Raw genomic sequence first — 15,141 nt, 5'->3', positions numbered from 1 at the left:
GCCAGAGGAGGCATAGCCATGTGGTTCTGGTCTGAAAGGAACAGGTTTGGTTGTTTGTTTGTTTCTTTTTTAATAAGAATGGAAAGAATGTTAGGGAAAGGTGGAGGACAATAGCCGTCCCCTTCTGGGCATTGGGTATGTATGGTGTGGGAGAAGAAGACCCCCACTAAAGACAGTTGCAGTGTGAGCTGGGGTCTTCCAGGGAGGGTGAGTCTGTTGGGTGAGTGTGACCTTGGGGAGAGCAATCAGTGAACAGGATGCAGGGAGGGGATACCCCAGGGATGGGGATTCTGGATGGTACAGGTTTAATGGTTTGCAAGGAAGTAGGTCAGAAAGTAATGGTTTAGGAGAAATGAGATGACTAGTCTGGTCTTCATCTTGGGAATCAACAAGAGGTTTACTTTTCCAAATGAATTTGTTTGTTTGTTTTTATGGTGCTGGGGATTGAACCCAGCACCTCAAGCATGCTAGGTAAGCACTCTACCACTGAGCTGTATACCCCCAGCCCCAAGAGCTTCTCTCCCACCCTCCTCTTTTTCTTTCAGTCCTGGGGATTTTTTTTCTTTTGCAGTTTAGGAGTACACTACTGCTGAACCATATCCCCAGCCATTTTTATTTTTATTTTGAGACAGATTGAATTTGTAATCCTCCTGCCTCAGTTTCCCAAGTAGCTGGGATTACAGGCGTGTGCCACCATGCCCAGCTTCAAGGACTTTTCTTTTAAAATCAAACAGGTATATAGGAGGCTGGAGATGTAGCTCAGTGGTAGTGGGCTTGCCTAGCATGCAAAAGGCCTTGGATTCAATCCTCTACATATGCACGCACACACACACACACATACACACACACACACACGCACACACACACATACCCAATGAACATAATGCTTATTGTGTGCAAAGCCCTCTTCTAAGCACTTTGACAATCATTAACTTGTTATCTTCCTAACAACCTTATGAAGTAGATATATCATTACCTCCATCTTATACGGAGGAAACCAAGACATGGAGGTAATTTGCTGAAGATCACATCACTGAGCCGGGGTTTGAACTCACGGTCTGGTGACTGAGTTGGAAGCTCTCAGCACCTTAGGGCAAGATAGGCATGGCTGGGCCTCAGTCCTCCCTGAGAAGAGCAGGTCTGTGAGAAGTGTAAGTGGTGGCCTGGGGCCACTTTGCCCTCTGGCTCAGTTAAGAGGACTAGATGACGCGGTTTCCAGGACCCCAGCATAGACTGGAAATTGCAACCAGAGATAACCAGGAGTCATCTGGCCTCTCCAGAAGGATGGTCTCTGCCTGGATTTTGTTCCCTTCAGAAATAGGAAGAAGTTGACTTAGACAAGCCATGACTCCAATTTACCACTTGATACTGGCCTGATTTTGAGCTGGTTCCTTTACCCATCTGACCATCAGTTTATTTATGAAATGAGGGTAACCACTTTCCACTCAAAAGCTTCTTATGGAGATTTTAAAAGATGCAGATGGAAGGAAAACAACTGGCACAGAGTAGATGCTTCTCTCTCTCTCTCTCTCTCTCTCTCTCTCTCTCTCTCTCTCTCTCTCTCCACCTCCCTCACCCTCTCCTTTTTGTGGTGCTGGGAATCCTATATGCCAGGCAACATTCTACCACTGAGCTACATCTCCCACCCCACTGTTATTTTCCTTTTGGTAATTATAATCCTCAGATTGTCTACTAGATCCCTTCCCACCCACCTTCCCTTTGATATCGGAGATTGAACCCAAGGGCAATTCACCACTGAGCCACATTCCCAGCCCTTTTTATATTTTTTATTTTAAGAAGGCTCTCGCTAAGTTGCTGAGGCTGGCTTTGAACTTGGCATTCTCCTGCCTCCGTCTCTAGAGCCACTAGGATTACAGGCCTGGGTCACTGCACCCAGCTAGATCCCTCAACCCGGGAGAATTAGGGACACGCTTTCATTTCAAGGCTTCTAGAGCCCAGCTCACCTGATTGGCCACATGGAAGGGTACTCAAAATTCCCTGGACAGGATTACAAGAGATGCAACTGTTCTGGAAAAGGGGTTTAGAACATGGGGAGCAGCCTACGCAGTGTGTAGGGTTCCTGGGAATTTAGTTTTTTTTTTCCTTCAGTGCTATTTATCTGCATCTCAGGTCAGATCTCTCCTTGTGCAGGCACCTGGCTGAGGGATTCCCCAGGTAAGGCATAGAAATCCATGCAAGCCTATTCTCTGCCCAGTTCTTTCATCTACTGGGGCTCTTTGAAGGGGTGAAAATGCCTGTGGATAAGGGGAACTAGCAGATGTAATGTCTTCTCACTTTACTGAAAGTTTGCAACAGGGTCCCACTAAATGCTATTAAGATAAAGACAATGTTACAGTGGGGGAAGTCTTTGTCATGAATGGAAGACCAGCCCCAAGGAAGGAAATAAAAGATGATCTCTAGGTGGAGAAAATAACGTGGGGGGCGGGTCCTTGAGCCCAGAGTTGGTTATAAGCTCATTTAACATTGACAGAATCTGAAGGAGAGAGTCCTCTCAGTGGTAAGACTCTAGGTTTACAATGGAGTGAAGGCAGGAGCAAGAGGATTCATTGGAGGATCCCAAGAGATAGTGTGGATGGCCAGGGAAAAAAATGGTCCCACAGTTAGCAGGATTGAACAGAAATATGTTGAAATACAGAGAATTGGAAATAAAACAGGACGCATTAGGATCTTCTGAGAGGTTCTAGTCTTCACATCTCAGAATGCTTGTGGGGGTGGAGATGATCCAAACAAGAGCCACTCCATTGTGGTGTGCTGGGAACACATAAAGCAGGGGAGGAGAGAGTACCAGGAGGGGGTGTGAATTTTAAACAAGGTACTCAGAAGGAGCTCTCTAAGAAGGGCCCCATAGAGCAGAATGAATGAACAGAAGGAGGAGCTGCGGGGATGTGGTTTGAGCAGAAGGTGCTTCAGGCAGAGTGCACAGATCCTGAGCAGGAGCGTGACTTGTGTAAGGGACAGGAAGGAGACCACTTGGTGGGAGCTTGACAAGCAAGATGGGGAATGGTACAAGTTAAGTCAGAAATATAGGTAGGAGTTAAGACAGACAGGCCCTCACAGACTTTGATAAGGAATCTGAACTTGTCAAGATCCATCCTGGGCTGTGTGAGGAGGCATGCACCTCTGATCTCAGCTACTCAGGAGGCTGAAGCAGGAGGATTGCAAGTTTGGGGCTAGCCTAGGCAACTTAGTGAGACCCTGGTCTCAAGATTTTCAAAAATAAATAAAAAAGGGCTGGGGATGCAGCTCAGTAGTAAAGTGCCTCTAGGTTCAATCTCCAGTTCCCAGGGGCTGTGGAAATCTAGCCTGGGTACTTCTTAGGCCTTGATCGACTGCTTTCCCTAAAACTCTTAATATGATATTGTTTCTGATTAATATAAAAGTTTCCTGAGAAGGAACTGTGCTCTCTGGATCCCCAGTATGTAACAGACTGCCTGGCCCAAGCCAGGAGTGCATTACAAATTAATCAATTAAAGGTCACAGAGTTAGGACAACTGAAGGTGGTGAACATCTGTGATAGGCTGAAAATTGGTCCCTAAAAAGATATCCATGTCTTAATCCCAGCAATCACAGGGATCAGTGAATGCTGCTTCATATGGCAAAAAAAAAAAAAAAAAAAAAAGAGTCTTTACTGATGAGATTAAACTAAGGGTCTTGAGATGGAGCAATCATCTTGGCTTATCAGGATAGATTCTAAATGCAATCACAAGTGTCCTGAAACGGAGGCAGAGGGAGATCTGATAAAAAGAAGAGAAGGCCAAGTGAAAAGAGAGGCAGAGATTACAGCAATGTCCTCACAAGCCAAAAAATGCCTGCAGTTGCCAGAAGTTGAAAGAGGCAGGGGACAGATTCTCCCCTACAGCCTCTGAAGGAAGTATACATAGCTCATGTCCAACCTGGTGAAACTGATTTTAAACTGCTGAATGAATTTCTGTTGTTTTAAAGCTACCACATTTGGGAGAATTTGTTACAACAGCCACCGTGTGTTCGTTAGCTTTCTGATGCTATAATAAAATACCTGAGATGAAAAGTTTATAAAGAGAAAGATTTATTTGGGATATTCTAGTTCATGATCAATTGCTTTGATTTGGGCCTGTGATGAAAAAGCACACTATAGGGCGAGCAGGTGGTGAAGCAAAACCACTCAGTCTATCATCAGGAAGCAAAAAAGAAAGAAAGGAGCTGGGGGTCCCACAGTCTCCTTTGAGGGCACACCTCCAATGATCTAAAGACCTCCCACTGGGACCCACCTCTTCAAGGTTCTACCACCTCCCAGTAGTGCCACCCCCGGCGGGGAGGGGGGGGCAAGTCTTTAATTTGTGCATCTTTGGGAGACATTCAAAATCCAAACCACAGCACACAGGAACCTAATATAACAGCAAATCCAGAAATGACAAAATTAAGAGGGTTCTCTTCACATGGGAAAAGAAAGCTTGGGGTAAATGAAAGAAATAAAAGAAGAACCTCTATATCTGAAGAACCTCTATATCTATATCTAATCTTAAGACATTCCTCAAGCTAGGCATGGTGGTGTACACCTGTTATCCCAGCAACTCCAGAGGCTGAGCCAGGAGGATCAAAAGTTCAAGGCCAGCTTAGGCAACTTAGTAAAATCCTGTCTGAAAAAATAAAAAGGGCTTGGGATATAACTCAGTGGTAGAGTGCCCCTGAGTTTTATCCCCTGTACTGAAAAAAAAAGAAAAATTCCTCAAGTCCTCCTTTACTTTCTCTTCTTACAGACACTGACCATATCTTACTTCTTGACTTCCCCACAATACAGAGTTCATACAGTCTAGGCAATATATCAAGGAATTGCAAGCCCCTCCTCTAGAGCGTAGGTTACAGTACCCTTCATGATGCAAAACACAGTCCAGAAGTAAGTGAAGGTTCTCTTGGGCTTAGGAGAAGACAATAGTCACAATAGCAGGGTCCTCCAATCCATAGGAACCCCACTAGAGTTCTTCACCCAGAAGTCTTTAAACTGGTTGCTAGGGCACATACCTGTACTCTCAGCAACTCAGAAGGCTGAGGCAGGAGAATCACAAGTTGCAGGCCAGCCTTGGCAACTTCGCAAGACCCTGTCTCAAAATAAAAATATTTTTTTTAAAAAGGAATGAGATGTAGCTCAATGGGATAGAGCATCCCCAGGTTCAGTCCCTGGTACTAAAAAAAAAAAAAAAAATTATTTATAAACTGAGGTTAGGCATCTCCATTCTTCCAGGGAACCAGAGAATCCCAGATTAGGATCCTTGGGGAACTGGTACCTGCTGAATTGGTGGTACACTGAAGGGTGACAGCTAATGGTTGAATCTACCCCAACCCATTCCAAGGATGCAGGACAGGGCTTGTAATCACAAGAATTTCCAAGGGCATTACTGTGTAAGAGACCAGCAGAGCTAGAGAACAGGGACAGCCCTGAGAGGTGCCTCATCTAGTACTCCCCAGATTACAAGTGAGGAAACTGAGGCCAGGGAGGATGGGCAAATTGCCCAGAAGCTGATGCTCCCAAAGATGGCTATGAGTCATGGAAATGGGTTGTGGGTTACCCCGGCAACTGCACTTAGGGAACACCTGCTATATTCCATTCTGCTAACTTAGTTGGGGAAAGAAAAATGATTTTGATGGAAAATTTTTTCCATGAAAAATGACTACATAAGAGGTTTCGGTGCTTAGAGGAGTAAGCTTCTGTTAACTGCAAAAATCAATTTTGTGGAACAACTTATTTTCCCCAAATGTCAGTAGGATGAGGTATTACTGGTTAATTTGTCACACAGGAAGGAAATGTAGAGACTTAACTCCAAGAGGTGGTTCAAGATGAGAACAGACATGGATCATTGATTTCCAACATACTGAGTAAGTGCATGGATTATTCAACCATAATAAGGTGTCAAAAGAAACTAGGAGTTGGGGGACAGGAGGAACCTTTCCCTCACCCATGGAAATGGGTAAAGTACCACCATGCCAGTCCCCGGAGTGATGTCAGAGAGTACACATAAGACTGGATGGACATGACCTTGCCCAGGGAACCACTTCCTAAGCTCCCTAGGAGCTCTTTGTGTGATCGACAAGATGTTACAGGTCCCATAAGACTGCTTGGATTGTACACCAGTCATAAGCAGTTCCCAACATTAATGTCCTTGTGATGTTGGGAAGTCACTAAGTCACTTCACTTTTTTTTTTTTTTTTTGTACCAGGGATTGAACCCAGGGGTGCTTAACAACTTAGCCACAGGGTCTCACTAAGTTGCTTAGGACCTCCCTAAGTTGCTGAAGCTGGTCTTGAATTGTGATCTTCCTGCCTCAGTCTCCCAAATCTCAGAGATCGTAACCACAGACCACCACTTCTGGTTCAACTCCCTCTTCGGAAAAATGTGGATGGTAGTCTTCCTCCTTCCTTCCTCCTGTGGATAGCAGAGGTAATGAATAAAAAAATCTTATGCAAAAGACCCTGAAGTGTCCAAAGCCCTAAGCATTTTTTATAATGTTGTATAAAACTAGCTCACCCAGTGCTACTGCTACCACCATCACCAAGGGCACCACCCTCTAGAGAGAATGATAAACTGTCCTGAGTGTCCTGGATAAGTTATGTAGGACAATAATAATGGGCATCACAGAAATACTGGGTCTTGGTATTAATGAGCAACAATAATGTATTGAGCCAGGTGTGGTAGCACACGTCTGTCATCCCAGAGACTTGGGAGGCTGAGGCAGGAAGATCACAAGTTTGAGACCAGCCTCAGCAACATAGCAAGATGGCGAACGTCTCCAAAAATAAAAAGGGCTAGGGGGGTAGCTCAGTGGTAGAGCTTGAGTTTGGTGGGTCTAATTTGGTTTTTCTTTCATGAATTTTCGCTTCTCATAAATGCTTCACCTACATAAAGAAGACTCCCATTGCAGGTCACGCTGGCTTTGCCCTAGGACTTGGATGATCCTTGGCATCATTAAAAATCTCAGAATCTGTGCTGTGAAAACCTGGTTCCACAGTGGGAACCAGACCTTTTCAATGGGAGCCAAGGACTCTGCTGGCACTGGGTACCTCATTCAGCATCCCAAGGCCTGGGAGACCATTGCCTCCTGCCTGGGCCCCCTCAGCTAAGATCTGATTTTCTCATCATCTGGATAGTCTCAGCAACTTGCAGCAAAAGGACGAACCAAGCTGACCTTTCTGGAGGTTTGTTTAAAGCAGAACAATGTTTGTCTTGTCCAAACACTATGAATTACTCCAGAGGATCCTGCCCAGTTTTACAATCCACAGCTACAAATGGCTTACATAAATAGGGACTCATCCCTCCCCTGCCCCCTCTCGGTTCCCCATGGTAACTCCTCCCCCTGCCTGCTTTCTTCCACTCTTCCAGGCCCTTTTTCTGCCCTTTCCCAAGCCCTCACACCTTCTGTCCTCTGAGCTCCAGTGTGGTGAAGGGGCAGGTGCAGGGGGTATCCTGGGCCCACGCTTGGGTTAGAGCTGGCACAGGTCCCCCATGGCTGACTGCTTAGTCCCTGGACAGGTTCACCTTGCCAAGGGGGTCTCTGGGCATATTTGTCCTGTGTGTGAGGCCTTTGGTATGCAGCGTTAAGCTCAGCTGTGAAAGCATATTGGTAAGAGGAGGCTCCTAGGCTCAATGTCCAGGCAGCCTGTAGTTCACTTAGGCCATTCCTCATCTGGCTGGGCACTCAGCTTACCCACTGCCTCTTCCTCATTGGCTACACATTCTGGGGGATCCTAGGTATTGAGGATACATACTCTAGGTCTCTCCTAGAAGTAGACCCCCACCCACTATGATCACCAGCCTGGAGGTAACAGAAAAGACTCTTGCAGATCATTATAAGCCATGGAGAACAGGCAGGGCCCATGGGCATGGGAGAGAGGGGGGCTACTGGTAAAAAGCTTTATCACTTGAACCAACATCCTTTGAGAATTTTATTTAAAATACAAGTGTTCTAGGTACATCCCCATACCTAGGAAAGTACTCTCTGGGGCTAGGTCAGGGGCAACTGATGCTCAGAGTATGAGATTCACTACTCAGCCATAAAAATCTGCTCCAGTCCAAGCCATCTAACTAGTTGGTGACACCAGAAAATCACTTAAAGTCTCAGTATTACCATCCGTTCAATGGCTCTAAAATCTCAGCATCACCATTTTGTGCATTGGTTCTAGAATCTCAGTATTGTCCCTTGTATGATGACTCTAGAATCTTAGTAAACCATCTGTATAATGGCTCTAGAATCTTTGAAAGGCAGCTTCCAGCTTTTAGAAAGCATCTGCAAGAAGAGCTGGATATAGGAACACAGACTCAGCAAGGGGTGGGTGGAGGCATCCTGAGAAAAACTGTGGGGTCACTAGCACTCCAAGGAGAGGTGTTGGTGAAGACTTGGAGAGATGCCAGGGGAGTGTGCCAGCACCATTGGTGGTTGGAGGTGTGTGGTATTCTTCTACTGAGGGCCTCTAGCCCATGAGTCCAAATATGATCTCATTTTATCCTTGTTTTGCAAATGAAGAACCTGAGTCTGAGAAGGGAGTAACTTCCACTCAGAAGTTGATGAGTGGCATGAGATTCCATCTCCCCTACATGCCCTGGAACACCCATCTGTTCTTTCTAGAAATGCCTCTTTCCTCCCAGTGGCTTTTCTTGCCATTCCAGCCTCTCCAGGAGCCAAGGCCTGACCTCAGAGCCACACTTCTTTCTCTTCCTCCACAGAGAGGAGGGTCACACTGGAGTGGAAGGACCAGAGTCAAATCTGCCCTGCCAAGTGGACATACACTGAAATTCTAATTTCCCGGACTTTCACTCTGAACAGAGCCAAGCCATCTGGGCTTATCCCACCTGGAGGCTCTTGTCCTAGGAGGCCCAAGGTCCACAAGGTTAGGGCTGCAGCCGGAGAGCACTCTCCGTCCCACCAGAGGGCAAGGGGCACCATCAGGGGGAGGCTCCAGCATTTAGACCCCATAGGCCATTTGTGCCTAATTCTCAGGGCGATCCAGAAGAAGTGAGAGGATGAAGCCGCTGTCACCTGTTCAACTGATGTCCTCCCCATGGGACCTAAGGTCCAGGAGGTGAAAAGCAGGAAAGGGATCATGTCACTTCCCAGGCCCCAAGAGCAAAGAACCCAGAAAATTAAGACTGGTGCTGGTTAGGATCGCACCAGCCAGGCCCTGTTTCTACAACCTACACTTGTGCACCATGTTCCATTCACAGTTGGTGAGACTCAGACACTCTCTGTGGGATCTCCCGCATGCTACAGAAGAATCTGGACTTTGGGGTTCTCCTGGTTAGCGAACTGCAAAGTTTTGTACGAAAGCTCCTTGAACTCAGCTCCAACATTGGAGTCTTAAACGAGCTAAGCCTCCTTCTAGGTCAGCATTTGATTTTCTAATCAATCTCTTTGTGCCCCCGTGGCCTTCACCCGAGCTTCCTGTTTCCCCGATTTGCCTGGGCCCCCGCCTGGGTCTCGCTCTCGCTCGACTTTCCCGTCGAAGGCACTGGAGTGAGTGATTCCGGGACACGCAGGCGGAGGCCGGCGGGTCCGCGGCGCAGGCCGAGGCTGTATGGAAATGGCCAGAGGAGCCGGCGGGCGCGGCGGCGATTTATTCTGGGAGTGACAGCCCCTTTGAGCGCTCGGCGAATGGCATTTTCTGTCTGTGAAAGCCTTTCTTCCCACCTCTGTTCAGATTAGCCCGGGGGATGAATGCGCCCATTATCCAGCCCGCTGACCATTCTGAAACGCCAAATTAATTACTAAGCACTGAATCAGGCGCCGGGGCCGGGGCACTGGGAGGTGTGAAAATAGCGAGCGGCTGGAGATGGAGAAGGCGAGGGGCGCAGCGCGGAAAAGAGCGCTGGGCGGGGTGGCCCGGGGCGCGGGTGCGGCGGGACCCGGGCGGGTTTGGCCGGCCGCCGAGCGCGACCTGCTGGCGCGACCGTGTGCGACGGCGGGCGAGGGGGTTGCAAGGGATCCGCTTAAGGAGGAAGGCCTGAAGCTGGGGTTACGGCCCCCCAACCAGGCTGGGGCTCGCTGGGATCGCCAGCCGGAGCGCGCCAAGTGTGCAGGACGCTGGGCTGAGGCTCCAGCGTGCGACCCACGCGCCGCTGGTGCCTCTCTTGGATGCACCGCTCGGGGTGGCCGCCCCCAGACGACCCCAGCCCGAGGCCACCCCTGCCATCTCCGAGCAAGCTCTGAGACGCTCCAGATGCCCCCCCCCCCCAGGCCTTCCAAAAACTTGGGCGACGCTCTAAGACCGCAGCTCCAGCCAGAGCTTCCCGAGCGCCAGGCAAACGCAGGCTGTCTCCACCGGCTGCAACTCGGGGTCCGCGGATGGCACTTACCTCCCCGAGAAGCCGGGTAGCAGAGGGAAACGAGCTCTTGGAGCCTCTCGCTGGAGTGCTCGAGCGCAAAGGATCGCGCGCCTTTAAGACTCTTCCCCAGGACTCCGCCAGGTGGTGTCAAGCATGCCTGGCCCTCGAGAATCCTCAGCTCTGCCGCCACCCAGGCTGCCTGCTGGAGGAACCCTAGACTTTTGCTCCCACCCGTGAGCCCTGCCGCTCCGGCTCCAGTGAAGTTGGAGGGAGGGGAAGAATAGGGTGATAGAGTATGGGATACAAGGATACCCAAGAGAAAGCCACCCATCCCACCATCCCATCCACCCTCGCTTTTGTTGGCCTCCGTGTTGAAAGAATCAATTTATTTTTTATTTTTTATTTTTGGATCAGGTGCTTGGGATGGGGTGAGAGAGGAGAGCATTGAAAAGTCTTGTCCAAGGACAAGCTTCAAGTCTAGGCTAACTGATCCCCACACCCTTGAGCCAAGCTGGCCAGCTGATACGCCTCCCTCAATTACCATTAAAATGACTGAAGAGATAAAATAGAAAGAGACCGGTTGCCACTTCACACTAGGGAAATGTGTTATTCACACCCCTGAAACAGAGGAGTTTAAGAGGACCCCAGGGAAGGCGGGAGGAATTCCACATTAGGCAGGGAAGCGCACCACTCGCAGGCGAGTGCCTCCTCCGAACTCTGGGTAGTGCGCCAGTTCACACGCGAGATTGGCACCTGGGGACACTCCGCAGAGCTCAAGGCTGTGGCAGCGCACAGGCTTGTAGGTGTAAATTAGGATTCCAGCTTCAGGACATTATTAAAATAATTTTGCATCGCTTTCAAGAATATTTTTGACATTTAAAAAATTATATATATATATATATATATATATATATATATATATATATATATATATATATGGAGAGAGAGAGAGAGAGAGAGAGAGAGAGAGAGAGAGAGGCGGGGGGGAAGTGTGGGGATTTCAAACTATCCTTAATTGCTTTTTTTCCTGTTTTCATTGTTTATTGCCATTTATTTTGTCTAAATATCTTCCTTATTTTGATGAACTTCTCACACCACTGAAATGCTACTTTGGGTAACCCTTGAAGTAAGGGTGTTTGGATGGTGGATTTTAAAAATATTTGCACGTGTTAGAATGGCTCTCTGATAACCAATACCCAAAGGCTGATTTGATGTGGGAATCTAGGGTCACAACCCTTTATTTCTACTTAGAACTCTATAACATAGAGACTGTTGCCAGCATTAAACAGGAAAACAAATGTAAACTGCTTACTTTACCCTGTGGGTAAGACAGTAGAGGGCCCATGGATGTAACAATTTATGATTATCTGTTATTAGTTACTGATTCACTGTCTGTTGATTTTATAGTTGTGAAATTTTCTCTCAAGTTTTAGATTTGGCCCTATATTACCACAACCACTATCATCATTCTTCCACCCTGCCTTTTTTTTTTTTTTCTCTCTCTCTCTCTTTTTATTCTTTCCTTTTTTCTTTGGTGCTGGGGATTGCACCCAGGACTGGTAATATGCTAAGCAAGCACTCTACTGCTGAGCTAAAGCAGCCCCCTAGTTTACATGCTTAAACACACACATACATTTCAAATATACATATACACATGTAATATATCTGTTACTGCCTCCATTACTAATTTTGACCTTGGGCTTGTCCTTTATTCTCTCTTCACCTTCACTACTTCTTTATAAAATAAACATATGAGGCCACATGATTGCTGTGGTCCTATCCTGTACCAATAGTCTGGGAGCCTATTCACTTATAATACACAACAACAATATTACCTACCACAATAAAAAAAAATCACCATGATTCGAATGGCTATAATTTAAAAACAAAAAGTAAGATGTGAAAAAACTGAAACCTTCATACATTGGTGCTAGAAACATAAACTAGTAAAGCCATTGGAACACAGTTCCACAAAATGTTAAACATAGAATTAACAAATGATCCAGCAATTCCACTCTTTGGTATATATCCAAGAGAAATGAAACCATATATCCACACAAAAAACTTATACACAGATGTTTATATCAGCATTATTCATAAAGCCAAAAATTGGACACAATTCAAATGATGTTTATCTATCAATTAATGGTTGCATAAACCAAGTGTGGTAAATCTACATAAATGAATGTTAGGTCAATCATTAAAAAAAATAAAGTATTGATACATGTTGCAACATGAATGAACCTTGAACCTGTTATGCTAAGTGAAAAAAGTCAGTCATAAAGCAGTATCTATTATATAGTTGCATTTATAATGAAATTTCCTGAACAGGCAAATCTTTTTTAAAAAGTATTTATTTTTTAGTTATAGGGACACAATACCTTTATTTTATTTTTACATGTTGCTGAGGATCAAACCCAGTGCCTCACACAAGCTCCGTGAGCGCTCTACCTCTGAGCCACAACCCCAACCCAGAACAGGCAAATCCAAAGAGAAGTAAATTAATTTGTTGCCCAGGACTGGGAAAGTGAGTGGGCAGGAAGATATGGGGAGTGATTGTTTTGGAGTGAGAAAAGCCTATTGTTTTGATGGTTGCACAATTCTGTGAATATACTAAAAATCATTGAATTGTATACTTAGTTTTTGGCATTTTTGTTGATGTTGTTGTTTACTTTTGCAGTGCTGAGGATTGAATCCAGGACTTGCTCTACTCTATCCCTTTAAAAATTTCTATTTATTTATTGATACTGAGGATTGAACCTAGGGGTACTGAGGAACATCCCCAGACCTTTATTTTTTAATTTTTATTTTGAGACAGAGTGTTGTAAATTGCTTAGTGCCTCCATAAGTTGCTGAGGCTGAACTTGTGATCCTCCTGTCTCAGCCTCTAGCTCTGCTGGAATTACAGATATGTGCCACAGCACCTGGCCCTTTTTCACTTTTTAATTTTGAGACAGGTCTCATTAAGTTGTTGAGGCTAAACTTGAACTTATGATCCTCCTACGTCAGGCTCCCCTGGGATTACAATCATGGGCCACCATTCCCAGATCAATTATATTTATTAAATGGATGAGTTGGATGGTATATGAATTATGTATCAATATAGATGTGTTTTAAAAATGTATCCCAGCTGACTATGATGGCGTGCACCTGTAATTCCAACAGCTCAGGAAGCTGAGGCAGGAGGATCACAAATTCAAGGACAATCTCATCAACTTAGTGAGACCCTTGGCAACTTAGCGAGACCCCATCGCAAAATAAAAATTAAAAAGGAGTGAGGGTGTAGCTCAGTGGTAAAGTGCCCCTGGATTCAGTCCCTAATACCAAAGGTGGGGGTGGGGGGACTTATTCTATTCAGTCCATAAGGTTCTGGGGTAAGTACTGGCTACACAGAAGTGAAGAACAGGAATGTGAATTTTGCCCTTATGAATCTTACAGCATAATGGGGGGCGGGTGTCATTCTAGGACCCCATGATCTGCCAAAAGAAGGAATCAGCCTCCTCATACTTTAGCACAAAGATTCCCATGGTCTTTTTGGCAAAACTCTTTTTGGCTTGTATCATATTGAAATACCTAAATATTAACTTTCTGTTCTTTCTCTCTCTTTGCAATGTTACTGCCCTGAAACAAATGATGAATGCACCCTATATATAAACTCAGAAGTTCTTGAATATCAGAATAGCATCTCCCAAAAGAGTAGCTGCTTGCAAACCCATAGCAGAATGGGAGATGATGATGATGATGATGATGATGATGATGATGATGATGATGATGATGATGATGATTTTGTACTGGGTATTGAACCCAGGGGTGCTTAACCACTGAGCCATGTCCCCAGCCCTTTTTTATTTAATTCTTTTTTTTTTAATTTTGAAAGAGGATTTCACTGAGTTACTTAGGGTCTCACTAAGTTGCTTAGAGCCTTGCTAAGTTGCTGAGGCTGACTTTGAACTTTTGATCCTCCTGCCTCAGCCTCTTGAGCCACTGGGATTACAGGCCATGCACCAGCATGCCCAGCTAAGAGCAGCAATTTTGAAGCCAGACCACCAGGCTTTAAATCCAATCCTACCTCTCACTAGCTACTTGAACATCGTCAAGCCACTTCGCTTCTCAGTGCCTCAGTTTCCCCATGTACAAAATGGGAATAACAGTATTATGACACAAGGATTTCGTATTGGTGAATTCCTATATGTAAATTGATGGCATGTGGTAGCTGATCATTCATATTATTGTTACTTTCTGCAAAAGAAGGTGCATCAACTCCTGTCACAGGTTTGCTATTTTTCCCATAGTCCATTAGGTGGCGCAAGCACATCACTTCGAACAACCAAAATGTCCCATGGGGCTTTTGCTCAGTAAAAGCTGAACCTTGATAAATGATGCGCTCGGATTGCTACTTCCGTGGTTGTGGTTCCATATGAGTTACACAGAGCAGTATCACCTATAATGCAGATTTCTTTTTCTAATCAGTGTCACTCAGTATAAAATGTGTTCTTGAATCCAGAGAACATCAAGGGCATAGTCTGGGTAAAATGTCAGCTCCATCCCAATTTAGTGTACTCTCATCTAACCAGTTGAAGCCTTGGGTTTCCACAATGCCATCTTTATTTTTTCTTTCTTTCATTTTTTAAATTTCTTCCTGGAGATTGAACCCAGGGGTGCTTTACCACTGAACTACAGCCCCAGTCCTTCCTTGGGTTTTGGTTTTTGGTTTTTTTTGAGAGAGGCTCTTGCTAAATAACCAAGGCTGGCCTGGAACTCGTGATCCTCCCGAGCTTCTGGGACTACAAGGCAAAGCACTACCAAACCTGCTACTTTCTCCATTTTATATC

Source organism: Ictidomys tridecemlineatus, chromosome 3, assembly GCF_052094955.1.
Source record: "Ictidomys tridecemlineatus isolate mIctTri1 chromosome 3, mIctTri1.hap1, whole genome shotgun sequence".
NCBI classification, from domain to species: domain Eukaryota; kingdom Metazoa; phylum Chordata; class Mammalia; order Rodentia; family Sciuridae; genus Ictidomys; species Ictidomys tridecemlineatus.
The sequence above is the reverse complement of the archived record's forward strand: the minus strand, read 5'-3'. Positions refer to the sequence as shown.